At 40.5% G+C, this 14,444-nt stretch overlaps 1 pseudogene; it reads right to left on the minus strand.

Annotated features, from left to right (window-relative positions):
- Positions 1-6,016: 6,016 nt before the first annotated feature.
- LOC131219168 (uncharacterized) lies at positions 6,017-11,689 on the minus strand (annotated as a pseudogene).
- Positions 11,690-14,444: the final 2,755 nt, after the last annotated feature.

Genomic DNA, 14,444 nt, shown 5'->3' on the forward strand with positions numbered 1-14,444 from the left:
AATCTAACTGTGTTTTAAATTGGGCGTAGCGTATAGCATAGCGTTTGGCCCTCTATAGCATGTAGCATATGTTGCATAAGGTGTAGCATATGCTACACAATACTTAATATTTTTAATTAAAATAATAGAAAATTATTATAAATTTTACAAAATGCATAATTTCTATGAGTTTTTTTTGTGTCAATCACATATTTCCATGCAAATGTCCCTTTGCCTTTAGACATCTAAGTGTTTGTGGCCTCTTTTTTTTTAATTGAAACATCACAAATTCACAATATGACCACAATTGGAATGGTCTGGATTGATCTAAGTGATCTATCCACGATATGAACCACAGTTTGGATGGTCCAAATTGATCTACTGTAGTGCCACGTGTGATCGGGATGAGTTACCACCATTTTAAAATAGGAGTTGAATTAGCATAGAAGAAAAACTTGAAAAGAAAAATAATAATAATAATAATAATTTTTAGGTAGCATACGCTACCTGCGCTTACATGCTACGCTATGCTACATGTAGCATACACTACACACTTTGTAGCTTATGCTATGGGGGAGCTACGCTGCCTCCATAGTCCATACGCTATGTAAGTGCTACCGAAAACGCTCTAATAAAAAGAAGCTTTAAAAAAAGGCGTTCGTTCACCAAATTTTTTGACTTTCCCCAAAACGGATAGAACTGTCAATGGGCTCAGCCTGAGGTTGGCCTTGGCCCGGATTTTGAACTGTTTCAGGCTGGCGCATTGGGCTGGGCCTATTCAAAATTTTGATTTTGGCAGGCCAAAGCCCGGCCCATTGACAGCACTAAAAACAGATGAAAACCACTTCAGCCGTCAGGCCTACGATTCGAATTCAAATCCCCTCTTGCAATCTTCTATTTAGGCAATAATTTGATTGAATCCAACACCAGCAACTCTTGCTTTTTTCTTGTTGGAGAAAAGAGACGAAAGAAGTGGAAAAAAATGAGATGAAATCACACTTGTTTATGTGCATAAATGAAAACCAATAGGTAATACCTTAGGAAGTTTGCAGCAATGTATCCCAACAAAGAGCCAGATATATCATTTAGAAAGTTTGCAGCAACGTATCCCAACAAAGAACCGGATATATCATTTAGAACACACCCACCCACGCGCACACACAGAATGCATATGTTCTCTTCCTCTTCTTCTTCCCCTTCTTCCCATATGACAAGTCAATCAAAAGAGAGAGAAAAGTAATTGAGATGGAGAGAGGGATTGAGAGGGAGAGAGGAGAGGGTGAGACACATAGGTTTAGGGTTCGCAGTTTGCTGCTTGTAAGGGCCAGAGAGGAGAGGGAGGTTGAGGGAGAAAAATGGAACATATGTCGAGGGTTTTGCCACAGTGGCGTACACACGGTACCTCACGCTTCTAGATGACAAAGTCAAGAATTGTGGCCCCCCAAATGGCATGTGTATGACATCCAACCCGTCCAAACAGTTGTACCCCACTAAGACAATCAGATGAAAAAAAAATTGGGTGGATCCAATCATTAGGTGGGCTGCACCATAAAAAATAATATATATATATATATATATACCCAATAAATCCAAATTTTCATGTGTAACTGACCCAACGATTTGATCAAGCCATATTTTTGTTCGAGTGATCATCTTCTTGGGGTGTGTATGTTGGACAGGTTAGATATCATATAAATACAACGTGAGCCCCATGATTCTCAACTTCATCACTTTGTAAAGAAAAAATCTAGATGACGGCATTTTGGCTATTCTTCCCCTCGGAAAACACTTACTGGGTATTTTGATTCATGTAGGCATTATTTTGTTGACTTGGAATTCTTGAGGAACTTTGTCGTAAAAATCCCATCACAATATTCATTTAGTGTTTAGCATAAAAGAATAACATCTACGAAACCAATACCCAACAGACCTTTTGTTGTAACATAGACTAAAATGACTACACCAGAGCAACTACATAGTCCGATCACCTGAAAACCTCAGATTCTGAACACCAAATGCAAGGCTTTGAAGTGGCACCCATGTCACATTGGCTGTGTGGCCATGCAGGTGGATGACAAGAGCTAAAAGATGGCAAATCTTTGGGATTCACATCAATGTAAATATGTAACACATATGAAAGAAATTATAGTCCTGAGTTTGGATACAAGATTCCATACATGTGAGAGTACCACTATCAGTGATGCCCCAAACTTCCCGGTTGGATGATGCTAACCTTTTCATTGGAATGATTTCTAATGAATGTGGATTGCCCTGGCCTTTTCTTGTTGACTATACATTGCAGTCACAAAGGGATATTCTAATATGTGAAATTTTGGAGGTATCCTAACAGGGTGATGAGCAAGACCATGTAATCTTCCCATACAGCAACACCATTATATCTAAACTATAATAATGTATTTAAAAAATAAAAATAGAAAAGCATGACAAACTGAAATGTTAATACCAAATTAATTGCCCCATTTTCAAGCCATGATTAACCCTTGATGTATAGGATACTTAATCACCAGGGCCACTTTGATTTGAGTCCCAACTTCAACACTTCTCTTGTTACCAAGTATGGGCCTTGTCTACTACATGTATTGGGAATGGCCCAGGCTATGCCCCAAAGACTAACCTACCCATCATACTAAGCTCTGCATTAATGATTCTGATTATATAGTCTCTGGGTTAAAGCATGAAAATGGAGAGATTGAGAACAATGTTGCCCATAGAATACAAGCAGGGTGGAAAAAATGGAGATGTGCATCTGGAGTTTTATGTGATCATTGTGCACACTCAAAACTGAAAGGGATTTTTTTATAGGATGGCCATAAGACCAGCCCTGCTTTATGGGACAGAATGTTGGGCAGTTAAAAAACAACAAGTTCATTAGATGACTGTAGCTGAAATGAGGATGTTGTGATGGATGAGTGGCGAGACAAAGATAGATATAGAAATTAATACATTCAAGGGAATTTAGAAGCTCACCAACAGGTAATAAGATGAGGGAAAGTATCTTGGATGGTTTGGTCATGTGGATCAAAGACCAAGAGCTGTGCCAGTTAGGAGTTGGTACAAGTTGAAGTCTCTAAAATGGCAAAGGGAAGGCCCAAAAGGACATGGGTGGAGGAAGCAAGAAAAGGCTTGAAGACCTATGGTCTAACTGAAGTCATGGCCCTTGATAGAGTGGAATGGCGCAAAAGGATTCATGTAGCCGACCCCAATTAGTTGAGATAAGGCTATGATGATGATGATGTTTTTGGGTTGAATCCTCTACAGCTTGAATCAATTACAGGTAAAAATAAGAAAGAAAAAGGAAAATATAAAACCCTTCAAGAGATGAGCTACAATTAGCTCGAGCACAAATCAAAACATGTCAACTGATCATCTCCGAGTAAGAATGGATTTGTATCTACAAGTTCTGACTATAACACCATGGAACAAAGGTTTTGAATAGCAGTATCGGCAGGCGTATAGGCAAGGCCCAAAACCAATACGATACAAGATGTATCAGTCCCATATCAGCAGATACAGGCCCATATTTGCCATTTTTTATTTTGGCCCAAAGTTTATTGGCAAATTTAGGCAAAAGAAAATTGTAAAACACAAGAATCTATCTTTTTTTATGTATTTTTAACATGTATCAAATGGTGCATTGGATAATTTTTTTCACAAGAATGTTGTTTGTAGGCTTGACTTTCTAATAACAAACTGGGCCCCAATCTAACGCAAACCAAGTATGATTTGGTGGATTACGGCCCATCCAATAGAAATACAAGAAAAAGAAGATTAAAAAATGAAGAAAAAAAAAAATGCTGATGGTTTACTCCTTTTCCCAATCTTCCTCAAAGTGGTCTGTTCCAATTTGATTCGTCAAATCCCACCCAAATATTGTGTTTTGATTCCCAAAATAGGACTCTACCTAGGCTAAAATAAGTTTCTACCTCCTATAGGTTGATAGGAAGGAAAAAGTGAAAAAAGAAAAAGAAAGGAAGAAAGAGGACCCTTATGACCATATCAGCAAGTATAAGCCCATATGAGGCATATTGGTGGTGATACGGCCCGAATGAAACCGTAAGGCAATCCACCACTGTATCACGTGTGGGGACTAACAGTACAATAACTTTTTTTGTAAACCCATGCACAGACCCATTCCAAGCTTGAAGATTTAAGTCGCTGCATCTTCTCGAGCCAAAATTGCCGCACATGGGGTATTTTGATATAGCATAAATTATTAGGAAAACTTCAAAAATGATTATGGGTAAACTTACTAAAACATCAACAATATTTTTATCAGAAACTCTTCCCTAACTTGTGTGGCGTAAGCTTACTAAAACATTAACAATTTTTTTTTAATCAGAAACTCTTGCCTAACTTGTGTGGCACGAAGAAAAAGAAGAAGAAGCTAAAAACTCTTTTTTTATGACGTTAGGGTGTCCCCGGCCATTTTGAGGCGAGACTATTCCCTACTTACAAGAAAACTTTCACCTGTTTACAAGAAAAACGCCTCCCATTTCTTTCCCCTCAAATCACCCACCAGGTGGCTAACATAGCTAATCTCCAAAATAGTTGTCATTTGCTTCCCAATTCCAACGTCGTGCCCATTTGAGAGCAACTCCTCAATCGTTTCAGGCAACTCTACACCTCCCGCCATGCACAACACACACGTTGGAGTGCACCAAAGATCTTCTTTGAAGATTGTCGATGGTCAAAACTCTTTTCCTACCAACACACCAACCAAAAGCCACAACTTTCAGAGGGCCCCATAGCGCTACACATGAGCCATGTGTGCACGTTGAACAACCCCAAATGAGTTACAAAGCATCCCATACAAGGATCAAACCGAAGAGCAACTTGATTTATCCCTTAACTAGATCATCTTGACCCCACTCTTATCTCATTGGTGAATACAAACGTAGGTGGTCAAGAAGCCTCACAAACTCCTCCACTTCCTTATCCAATATATTTCTTCAACAAGGTGAGGACTTCATTTCCACTAAATGAGAAGCATTTAGACACCAAGATGTTCTTTCGATGGAGAGAAGAGCAATACTTGGGAAAGTGGCCTAAAGAGGAGAATCCCCAACCCGCACATCCTCCCAAAAATGGATTTTCTCCCCATTGCCAAGAGAGAAACCGACCCCAACTATGAAATGCTCCTCCAGAGAAGAAATCCCTAACATAACCCTTACCTTGAAACTCGTCCAAAACCAAGGGTCCCGATAAGTGACCAAGGTCGGGAAACCTTGTGTTCCATAACCCAGAAGCCCTGTAAAGGGAAGAATCTTTGACTAACCATTCCCCTACTTGGCACCCATATTTTCCAACAATGGCGCCTCTCCATAAAGAGTCTTCCTCCTCCCTGAACTACCACAATCAATTTCCTAAAACAGTTCATCTTCTCCAAATCTCTAATCCCCTCCGCCCCCCTTCCTCCAACGTTTTGCATACCTTTTCCCGCCCTAGAAGTTGAAGCTTCTTCATATCATCCGATCCCTGCCACATTATTTAAAAAAAACATATATATATATATTTTTTTTAAAAGTCTCTTCTTAGCTTCTCTAACCTAGCCAGAATTTGACTTTAGGCATCTGAAGGGTGACAGAAAATTCAATGGCAAGTTCAATATAGAAGATTTAATTAGAGTAATCTGACGACCTAGGGATAAGTGATAAGTATCAACTCTTCCATTTGATAACTTCCTTTCAAACTGCTACACCACTATGTCCTACAAATGCCTTGCCAGCTTCCCAGTACAAAAGGGGAGCCCAAAATAAGATGAGGGAAAATCCCCCGCACAACAGCCAAAAATCCCCACCATCAACCTCCCCTCTAGAATTTGCACCCCCAAAATCTCACTCTTGGTGATGTTTACTTTAAGGCCCGAACCACTTCAAATAGAAGATAATCATTGTCAACTTTTCCACCATAGCGTCATTTGATCACAGAAGAGGAGAGTGTCATTGGCAAACAAGATGCAAAATATTGAGGGATTTACCTTATTCACCCTAACCCACGAAGACCTCCCTCCAGCCCTTTAGCTATCATCCTTCCCAAAGCCTTGGCACCACCAAATACAAATAGGGGGAGAGGGGATTGCCTTGCCGAATTCCCCTTGAATGCTTAAAAAACCCTTTGCGGGTCCAAAATAAAGAAGCAAATTGAACTGATACACTCCTTCACCCACCTCCTCCATCTCAGGCTGCAACCCATATACCTGAACATATAATCCAAGAACTTTTGGTGAATGTTTGCTTTCTCCAAGTCCAACTTACAAACTTTGCATTTAACTCCATCATTGTGCCAAGAGTCGACACTCTCGTAAGTCAAAATAGAAAAGAGAGTTGAACTGATACACTCCTTTATCCACCTCCTCCATCTCAAGCCACAACCCATTTGCATTATCATATAATCCAAGAACTTCCGGTTAATGTGGTCGTAAGCCCTCTCAAGTCCAACTTACGAACTATGCCTTTAACTTCTTCCTTATGCCAAGAGTCAATGCACTCGTAAGCCAAAATAGATAAGCAAGTTTAACTGATACACTCCTCTATCCACCTCCTCCATCTCGGGCCACAACCCATCTACCTTAGCATACAATCCAAGAACTTCCAAGTAATGTAGTCGTATGCCTTCTCCATGACCAAATGACAAACTGTGCCTTTAACTCCTTGCTTGTGCCGAAAGTCAATGCACTTGTAATCCATTAGTGTGTTAATAATGATATGTGATGCAGGATAGTTAACCACTTGCTCTAAAAGCTCGAACTAATAAAGCATGGTGAATTAATCCCTTTATCTCATAGCCCAGGCCTCAAATCAATGGGTTAGGTCTAAGGTCGATCCTCCTCGTGGGCCCCAAATCTATGGGTTCCACCTCACACGAGCCACCCGCCTCACGCGGGCCCCAAATCCATGGGTTCCGCGGGCCACCCACCCCGAGTGTGCCCTTGCATCCCACAAGCCACCCCACTAGAACCCGATGTGAAAATGCTCCCGCATTAATCACCCTCAATGAGGAGTCTTGAACACAAGACTTCCTGCTCTAATACCAATTTGATGCAGGACAATTAAACACTGACTCTAAAAGCTCGAATTGATAGAGCATGGCAAATTAATCCATTTATCTCATAGCCCAGGACCCAAATCGATGGGTTAGGTTAGGAGAGGGGGAGATGGGAGCTATAATGTACACATATTTAGAGAGAGTGTCATTAAGGGAGGGGGAGATGGGGGGGAAGGGAGCTGCAATGCTCCCTTTATAGAAGATTTTCTAAAAAAAAAACTAGCCGTTAGGCCGAATCCTATTTACAGGTAAGTGAAAACATGACTAAAAGTCAGGTTTTCAATTTCAGATCAAAGCTGTAAATGGTTTACAACCTGTAAATCATTTATAGGAAATTTCAGCATCCAAACAAGCCCTGCAATTCATTTACATATATTTCATTACCACTTGCCTATTTTATAGGCATCCAAACGACCCCTCAGAAAAAAAAAATAATAATAATAATAATACTAATAACAATTATTAAAAATATATATTTAAAAATATATATATATAAGACAAGAAAGATGACATCGAATCTCATTAGGGTTAACAAATCGAAAAGAATAAAGCAAAAATATAGCAAGTAGGTGGGCCTTCAGAGCGATAAGCCATGAGATCTTACCGCGATTACTCCATCACGAGGCCAGAGGGGGGAAGGGATTGATGGTTGGAGTTGGAGAAGAGAAAAAAGAGGCCGAGCAACGCATCTTTCAGATTGAAAACTAATTAAAAAGCCTTCATGATCAATCAATCGATCAGTCAGGGTGCTTGTCTATCTACATAGAGAAGGGCCACTTCCAGGACCATCTTTCCCTCTTCCCGCTCCAAACCCTCCTCTACCCTCCCTCTCTGGGCCGTTACGGGGGGATCTCCTTTTAAAAGGCGCTTGATAACTTTCTCTGCGGCCTGTGACCCGCGCTTCATCCAAGACGGTGCGGCCCTTACCATTGGCCCACCTTGATGTATGTGTACTGTATCCACGCCGATTCATCTGTTTTGCCATATGCATTATCCCAAGAACGAAACAGATCCAACCATCAGGTGGACCATGCCATGAGAAACAGTATTGATTGACCATTAATAGGCCACCAAAGTTTTGGATCAAACTGATATAATTTTTTCAGTGGATAGGCCTTCCCGTTGGTGTTTCCTAAACCATGGGCCCTACCTCGAAGGTATATTCACATGGTCCATCAATTTTTTCCAGGGCATGGTCCCAAAAATGAAATATCCAAATCTCAAGCGACAACCCAATGCAACAGTGGCCTTTGCGTTAATAGCAGGGAAAAGTCATCAAGGAATTCAGCAAGGAAAAGTCATCTCATACCAATCCAATCAAACTCAATATATATATTTCAATTATCATTTCAATTACTAATCAATTACATTTCCTAATGTAATCATTTACTTTTTCGCGTTAACTAACATTATATAGTGTAATCCGTAGTGTTAATCAAGTAATTGATAAACTTAGCTGTAATTTGCGTCTATGCTCATATACTGGATTCAGTTCTTAATCTAAGAAGGTGCTTCGCAGTCGTTCTCCGTGACCGACTATAAAAATTGCTTTCTCGTTTCTCTTTTATCTGTATTGAAAAATCATTTCCTACGGGAGGTAAAAGAAAGGTGTAACCCATCATCAGAGTACGAACCCTACCCTCTGAATACTGCCTGATCATATTTACACATTGAGTGAGTGGCCAAATAGGCGGTCGATTTTATTCGATCTCAATCATATATTGGGCATCTACCTATCTCGCGCTTGGGGTCATAGCCGTTCGGTTTGAATTGAACCGCAAATTCAACTCTAGCACACCCACACTTATCACATGACCAAATTGCGGAAAACAATGAGCAACAAGTTTTGACATGCCTGATGGGACCCTGTCTTTTAACTTACCGGTGTAATATTGTCAATTGGAATTATGAATAGAAGGAGCAATCGAATTGTTGGGGTCAAACCCTCCACACTGACTACACCACTTCCAACCGAGGTCGTGCTGGTTCAAGCGGCCACTGAAGTATTAAATCTGAATAGTAGCTCGATTCTTGCTATCGGAAATCAAGAAAGGGTGTCTACCTCTTGGACCTTTTCTCCTGAAGAGATAACGGTCACACTCCGGGACGTACAACTGAGTATTCAACATGTTTAGGAATATGGAAGAGCCTAAGTCGAGCAATTTCGTATTCAAACCAAAAACACTCCTCTATTACCATAGTAAAGACCTTAAAACACTTAAGGGGACCATCTTGGCCGCTCCAACCTTGAAAATTCAATTCAGGATTTTAACTCTTCAAATACGTGATAACAGGTCTTATTGCAGAAACCATACCTTGGGAGTGTTCCTGACTAGGATTTCATTTGGTTTTTTCTCCTTGGAAGCGCTCGATGGATTCAGCTAAGTCGAACCCACTTGAGTTTCTTCTTGCAAATTCTTGATCTTGTCTAGGAGTTCCTTCATGTAGTCGATGGAATCGCTAAGTATAGATGTTCTATCCATCTGTTAATTGTCATTTCTATCAGCTATTTTTCTAAACAATTTAAAAAAATCAGATCTTAATGTGAGTGTTTTCAAGAGAATAAAACTACCATATTAGAGGCATTGTATGATCCTTATCTTGATGATGTGCATGTTATCTGTGTTTTTAGGTATGGAAATGCAGGGCCCATGGATTGGTGATCAAGACCACTGATATGGTTGGTTCCATAGTGTATGGACCATGCTTTGAAAACTCCAGAATTGAATATCTCAATATTTGGCATTTTTATCAGTTGCACATGGGCTGTTGATGTATTCTATTCTTAACTATTTATTTGGGGCCCACTAATTAATGGTTTAGGATTGTCCAATTGAGGAGTGAGGACCCATAAACTATAGAGCCTATTATATGGGCAGTCTGGACCAACAAAAGTTGGACCACTTGTACAATTTGGACCAGAGAATGCTATACATAGAGAAAGACTTTTAAGGGCCTGTTTGGATTCATTGAAATATAAATTGAGAACACATTATTTGTGCGAAAATGATGTTTCTATTGTCTATTCTTGTAAATTTCTTGGAAAAGCCATTTCCATTTGCTTCTCATTCTTGAAAAATGCCTCTTTTTTATTTCCCTGCCTACATTTAATATTAAAAAATGTCTTTCTAGGAAGTCGAGGGAAACAAGAGGAAATGACATCTTTTTACAAAGTTTCTCACATAGTAGTCACATGTACCACTGCCTCTCTTCTAGGTTCCTGTCATGTGAAACCGCCCATCTTCAAGTACCCCACATGTGTGAATGTGCCACATGTGCAGCATGTACCACCATCCACCTTAAAGTGCCATGTGCCACGTGTGCCATAACTTATCTTTTAGTGACCCATGTTCCAATGTGCCAACTGCCATAATATGCCATGTGCAACATATGCCATCCTTATCTTCAAATGCCCTACATGTGCCACATTGCAATCATAAATTTTTTAAATGCTTCACATGGGCGACATTTACCAATCCCCCATAAATGCAAATGTTCATTCAAGTGCCCCACATGTGCCACAATCCATTATAAAGCACTATACACGTGCAATATGTACAACCATTGTTTGTCAAGTGTGTCATTGTGTCAAATACCTCGGTGTGCCACCCTCATCTTCAAGGACCCACATGTGCGGTCATCCATCCTTAAGTGCTCCACATACACCACACGTGTCAACATATTGCATGTGCAATATATGTGACATGTGCCACCATCCACCTTTTAAGCATCCCACATATATCGTGTTTCATGTGCGATAATGTGACACGTGCCACAATCCATCTTTAGAACATGCACACATTTCACCTTTGAGTAAAATTTTCATGAAAATTTTTTTTCTTCCAAACAACATATTCAGAAGTAAAGAAAAATTTTCAAGAAATTCCTGTTAAAAAACAAGCAAGGGAGAGTTTTTGGTATTTCTCATTGTTTTCAAGCAACAACATTTCTTGAAAAACACCATTTTCCTCAAAAACATTCCATGAATCCTAACAACCCTAAATCGAACATGCAGTAAAAATTTTAAAACTTTCATCCATCATCGAGAGATTAACTTTGTTACCTTGCTAATCTTAGGAACCACTGATCGGAGCATTGAAAGCCAATCATTCAATCGCTTTCTTCTTCTTCTCTCTGCCATCAGATTCTTCACTGGTTGCCTTTCCAATGTCTTCATCCGATGCAAATCCATGTCGAAAACTAGAGTTTTAGCTGTTGGAGCCCACTCCACATCACAAATCCTCTGTTTCTTCTCTGAATTATAAACATTATCGCCAAGTAAGTCGAGCCCCTGCATGCTCCGCAACCAATGGGCAATCTTCTTGAATCGGAAATGGCATGGTGTTGTGTTTCTTAGCTGATGAATCAATCTCATTAGCTGAAAATTCATCATCAAGTGAGAAATACACTTGATTCGATGTATAATAGAAAGCAGGTTCATTTCACATGGAGAGTCCTTCATTTGAGGAATATGGAAAAATCAAACTTATGTTTTCATTAAAACAATCAAAGCTTTCTCCATTAGTGAAAAAGAACTCATTCCTTCCTGTTGGGAAGCTCTCCCATGTCTCTCTTCTAAGAGCAAGAAGCGCCTGTAAGAAACTAAGCTCATCAACTTCCATCTCTCTCTCGGCTAAGAGAATGCTATGAATGTTAAGGGTCGTTGCACAAAACCTTAAGATCTAGCCTCCCACAAACACTAGAATTATGGGATAATAAAGCAATGAAATAAATCAAAGCACAAACCACACGACACAAGAGAATTTTGCGTGGAAAATCCTCAAAAAGGTAAAAATCACGAGACCTCGTCCAGATCAATAATCCACTATGAAGTAGAACGTCACAACCAATCACAAGTACATACCGCTTGGATCAAACTTCTTCACTCACGCAGGAGTAAATGAACAATAAGATAATAAAGAAAAACGGAGAGATCTCACCAATTACAAAGACGTAGAAGCGCTGAGACATCGATTGCACAATAGATCACCTCTACGAGCATAACCCTCCCTTTCAGAAACTTCCTCTCTCTCTCCCTTATCTCTCTCTCACCTTAGTTGTCAAAAACCCTTAGCATAATAGCTTTAGAAAGCCTTCTCAATACTCTATAAAGACCTAGGGACCCATATTTATAGTTTAGGAAACTCTCTTCCGCACGTCTTACGAAACCACCTCAAATTTATACAATATGCACAAATTCGGACTCGAATTTGCGTAACCTCAACTGGTCGAGCAGAGTCCTCAATCGGTCGAGTATTTCCCTCGACTAGTTGAGCACCTCAGAGATCGAAAACCAAACGCTCGCTGGACTTTGAGTCGAGCACCACTCGACTGGTCGAGTAGCGCAGTGATTTGATTATTTGTGGCATTTGAACCGCACCACATCTCCTCTGAACTAAGGAGGAAAATTCCATCAAATCTTTCATTATTTCCGACTCAGGAGGAATTCACCTTCTTCAAGCCAGCCAGGTTTCTACAAACCTCAAACTTGCCCTTGAGCAAAGCCTTGGTTATCATATCTGACCCATTATCGTCTGTGTGGACCTTTTCAAGCTGTAACACCTTCTATTCCAAAGTATCCCTGATCCAGTGATACCGAATCTCTATGTGCTTCGATTTGAATTCTTACTCAAGTGTATAGCACTTTGACTATTGCAATAGACCACGTGCTCCTACTGCTTCAGGCTAAGTTCTTATAAGAACCTCTTCATTCAAAGCATCTCTTTACATGCCTATATGACCGCAATATACTTGTCCACTGTCGTCGACAATGATACGATCTTCTGTAGCTTACTCTGCCAAGAGACTGCTCCCCCTGCAAACGTGAACATGAACCCCGATGTAGACTTTCTGGAGTCTATGTCACCTGTCATATCTGTATCTGTGTAGCCCTCTAACACAGGTTTTCCGTCACTATAGCATAGGCTCAACCTGGATTAGCCTCTTAGACACCTCAATATCCACTTCACTGCTACCCAATATTCTTTGCCAGGATTAACAAGATATCGACTAACAACACCAACCGCATATGCTATGTCTGGGCGCGTACACACCATAGCATACATCAAACTTCCTACCGCTGACGCGTAGGGTATCTTCTGTATCTCATCCACATCTGTCTTCATCTTGGGATACTGTCTGTCGCTTAATCTGAAGTGACCATCTAGTGGAGTACTGACCAGCTTCGCTGCATTCATATTCAACCACTCTACGACTTTCTCAATATACCGCTCTTGTGACAACCAAAGCTTTCTGCTACTTCTGCCACGAGTTATCTCCATTCCTAGGATCTGTTTAGCCGAGGCCAAGTCTTTCATAGCAAACGACTTGCCCAACTCATGTTTTAGCCTGCTAATCTTCTTGATGTCTTTACCCATAATGAGCATATCATCAACATATAATAGCAAAACTAAGAAATCACCATCTGAGAACTTGCGCGTGAATACACAGTGGTCCGACTCCATTCTGTTATATCCATGCTTTAACATGAACGAGTCGAACTTCTTGTACTATTGACGTGGAGCTTGTTTCAGCCCATACAAGCTCTTCCTCAGCTTACACACCATATGCTCTTTGCCCTTGACTTCGCCCTCTAGTTGGTGCATGTAGATTTTTTTATTTCATGTCACCATGGAGAAAGACAGTTTTAACATCTAACTGTTCTATCTCCAGTCCATGCTAGCCGCCAACCCAAGCAACACCTGTATAGATGTCATTTTCACCATTGGTGAGAATATCTCCTCGAAGTCTATACCTTTCCTCTGACCAAAACCTTTTACCACAAGTCTGGCCTTGAACCCTGTTTGTGAATTCTTCTGTTTAATTTTCTTTTTGAACACCCACTTGTTGCTCAGAGCTTTCTTGCCCTTAGGCAATTTTACCATATTATAGGTGTGATTCTTATGCAAGGATTTCATCTCCTCTTGCATAGCTTTCAACCACTCCCTCCTTATGCTTGTCGGCTAGGGCCTCAGAATAATCTTCTAGCTCTCCCCCATTAGTGAACATAATGTACTCATGCGGCGAGTACCTCTTGGACAACTGTCTGTCCCTAGATGTCCTCCTCACCTGTGGCTTAACAGGTGGATCAGGCGGGAGATGCTCCCTTAGTCCATCTTCTGTAGGAACTCCCTCATCCTCTACATCTTGCTTACTCCCTGTCATTAGGCACCACGGGAGGAATAACCAGATCCATGTCCTCTAGCTGACCTGAACTAGGCTGTAACTTCTTTGGCTTACAAATGTCTTCAATATATTAATCTTCAAAGAAAACCACAGCTCTGCTCCTAATGAGCTTCTTCTCAATCGGATCTTACAATATGTAGTCAAAATTTTCATCACCGTACCCCAAGAACACACACTACCTGATCTTCGTATTAAGCTTGGACCTCTCGTCCTTT

This window comes from Magnolia sinica, chromosome 11 (genome assembly GCF_029962835.1).
Source record: "Magnolia sinica isolate HGM2019 chromosome 11, MsV1, whole genome shotgun sequence".
In the NCBI taxonomy this organism is placed as follows: Eukaryota; Viridiplantae; Streptophyta; class Magnoliopsida; order Magnoliales; family Magnoliaceae; genus Magnolia; species Magnolia sinica.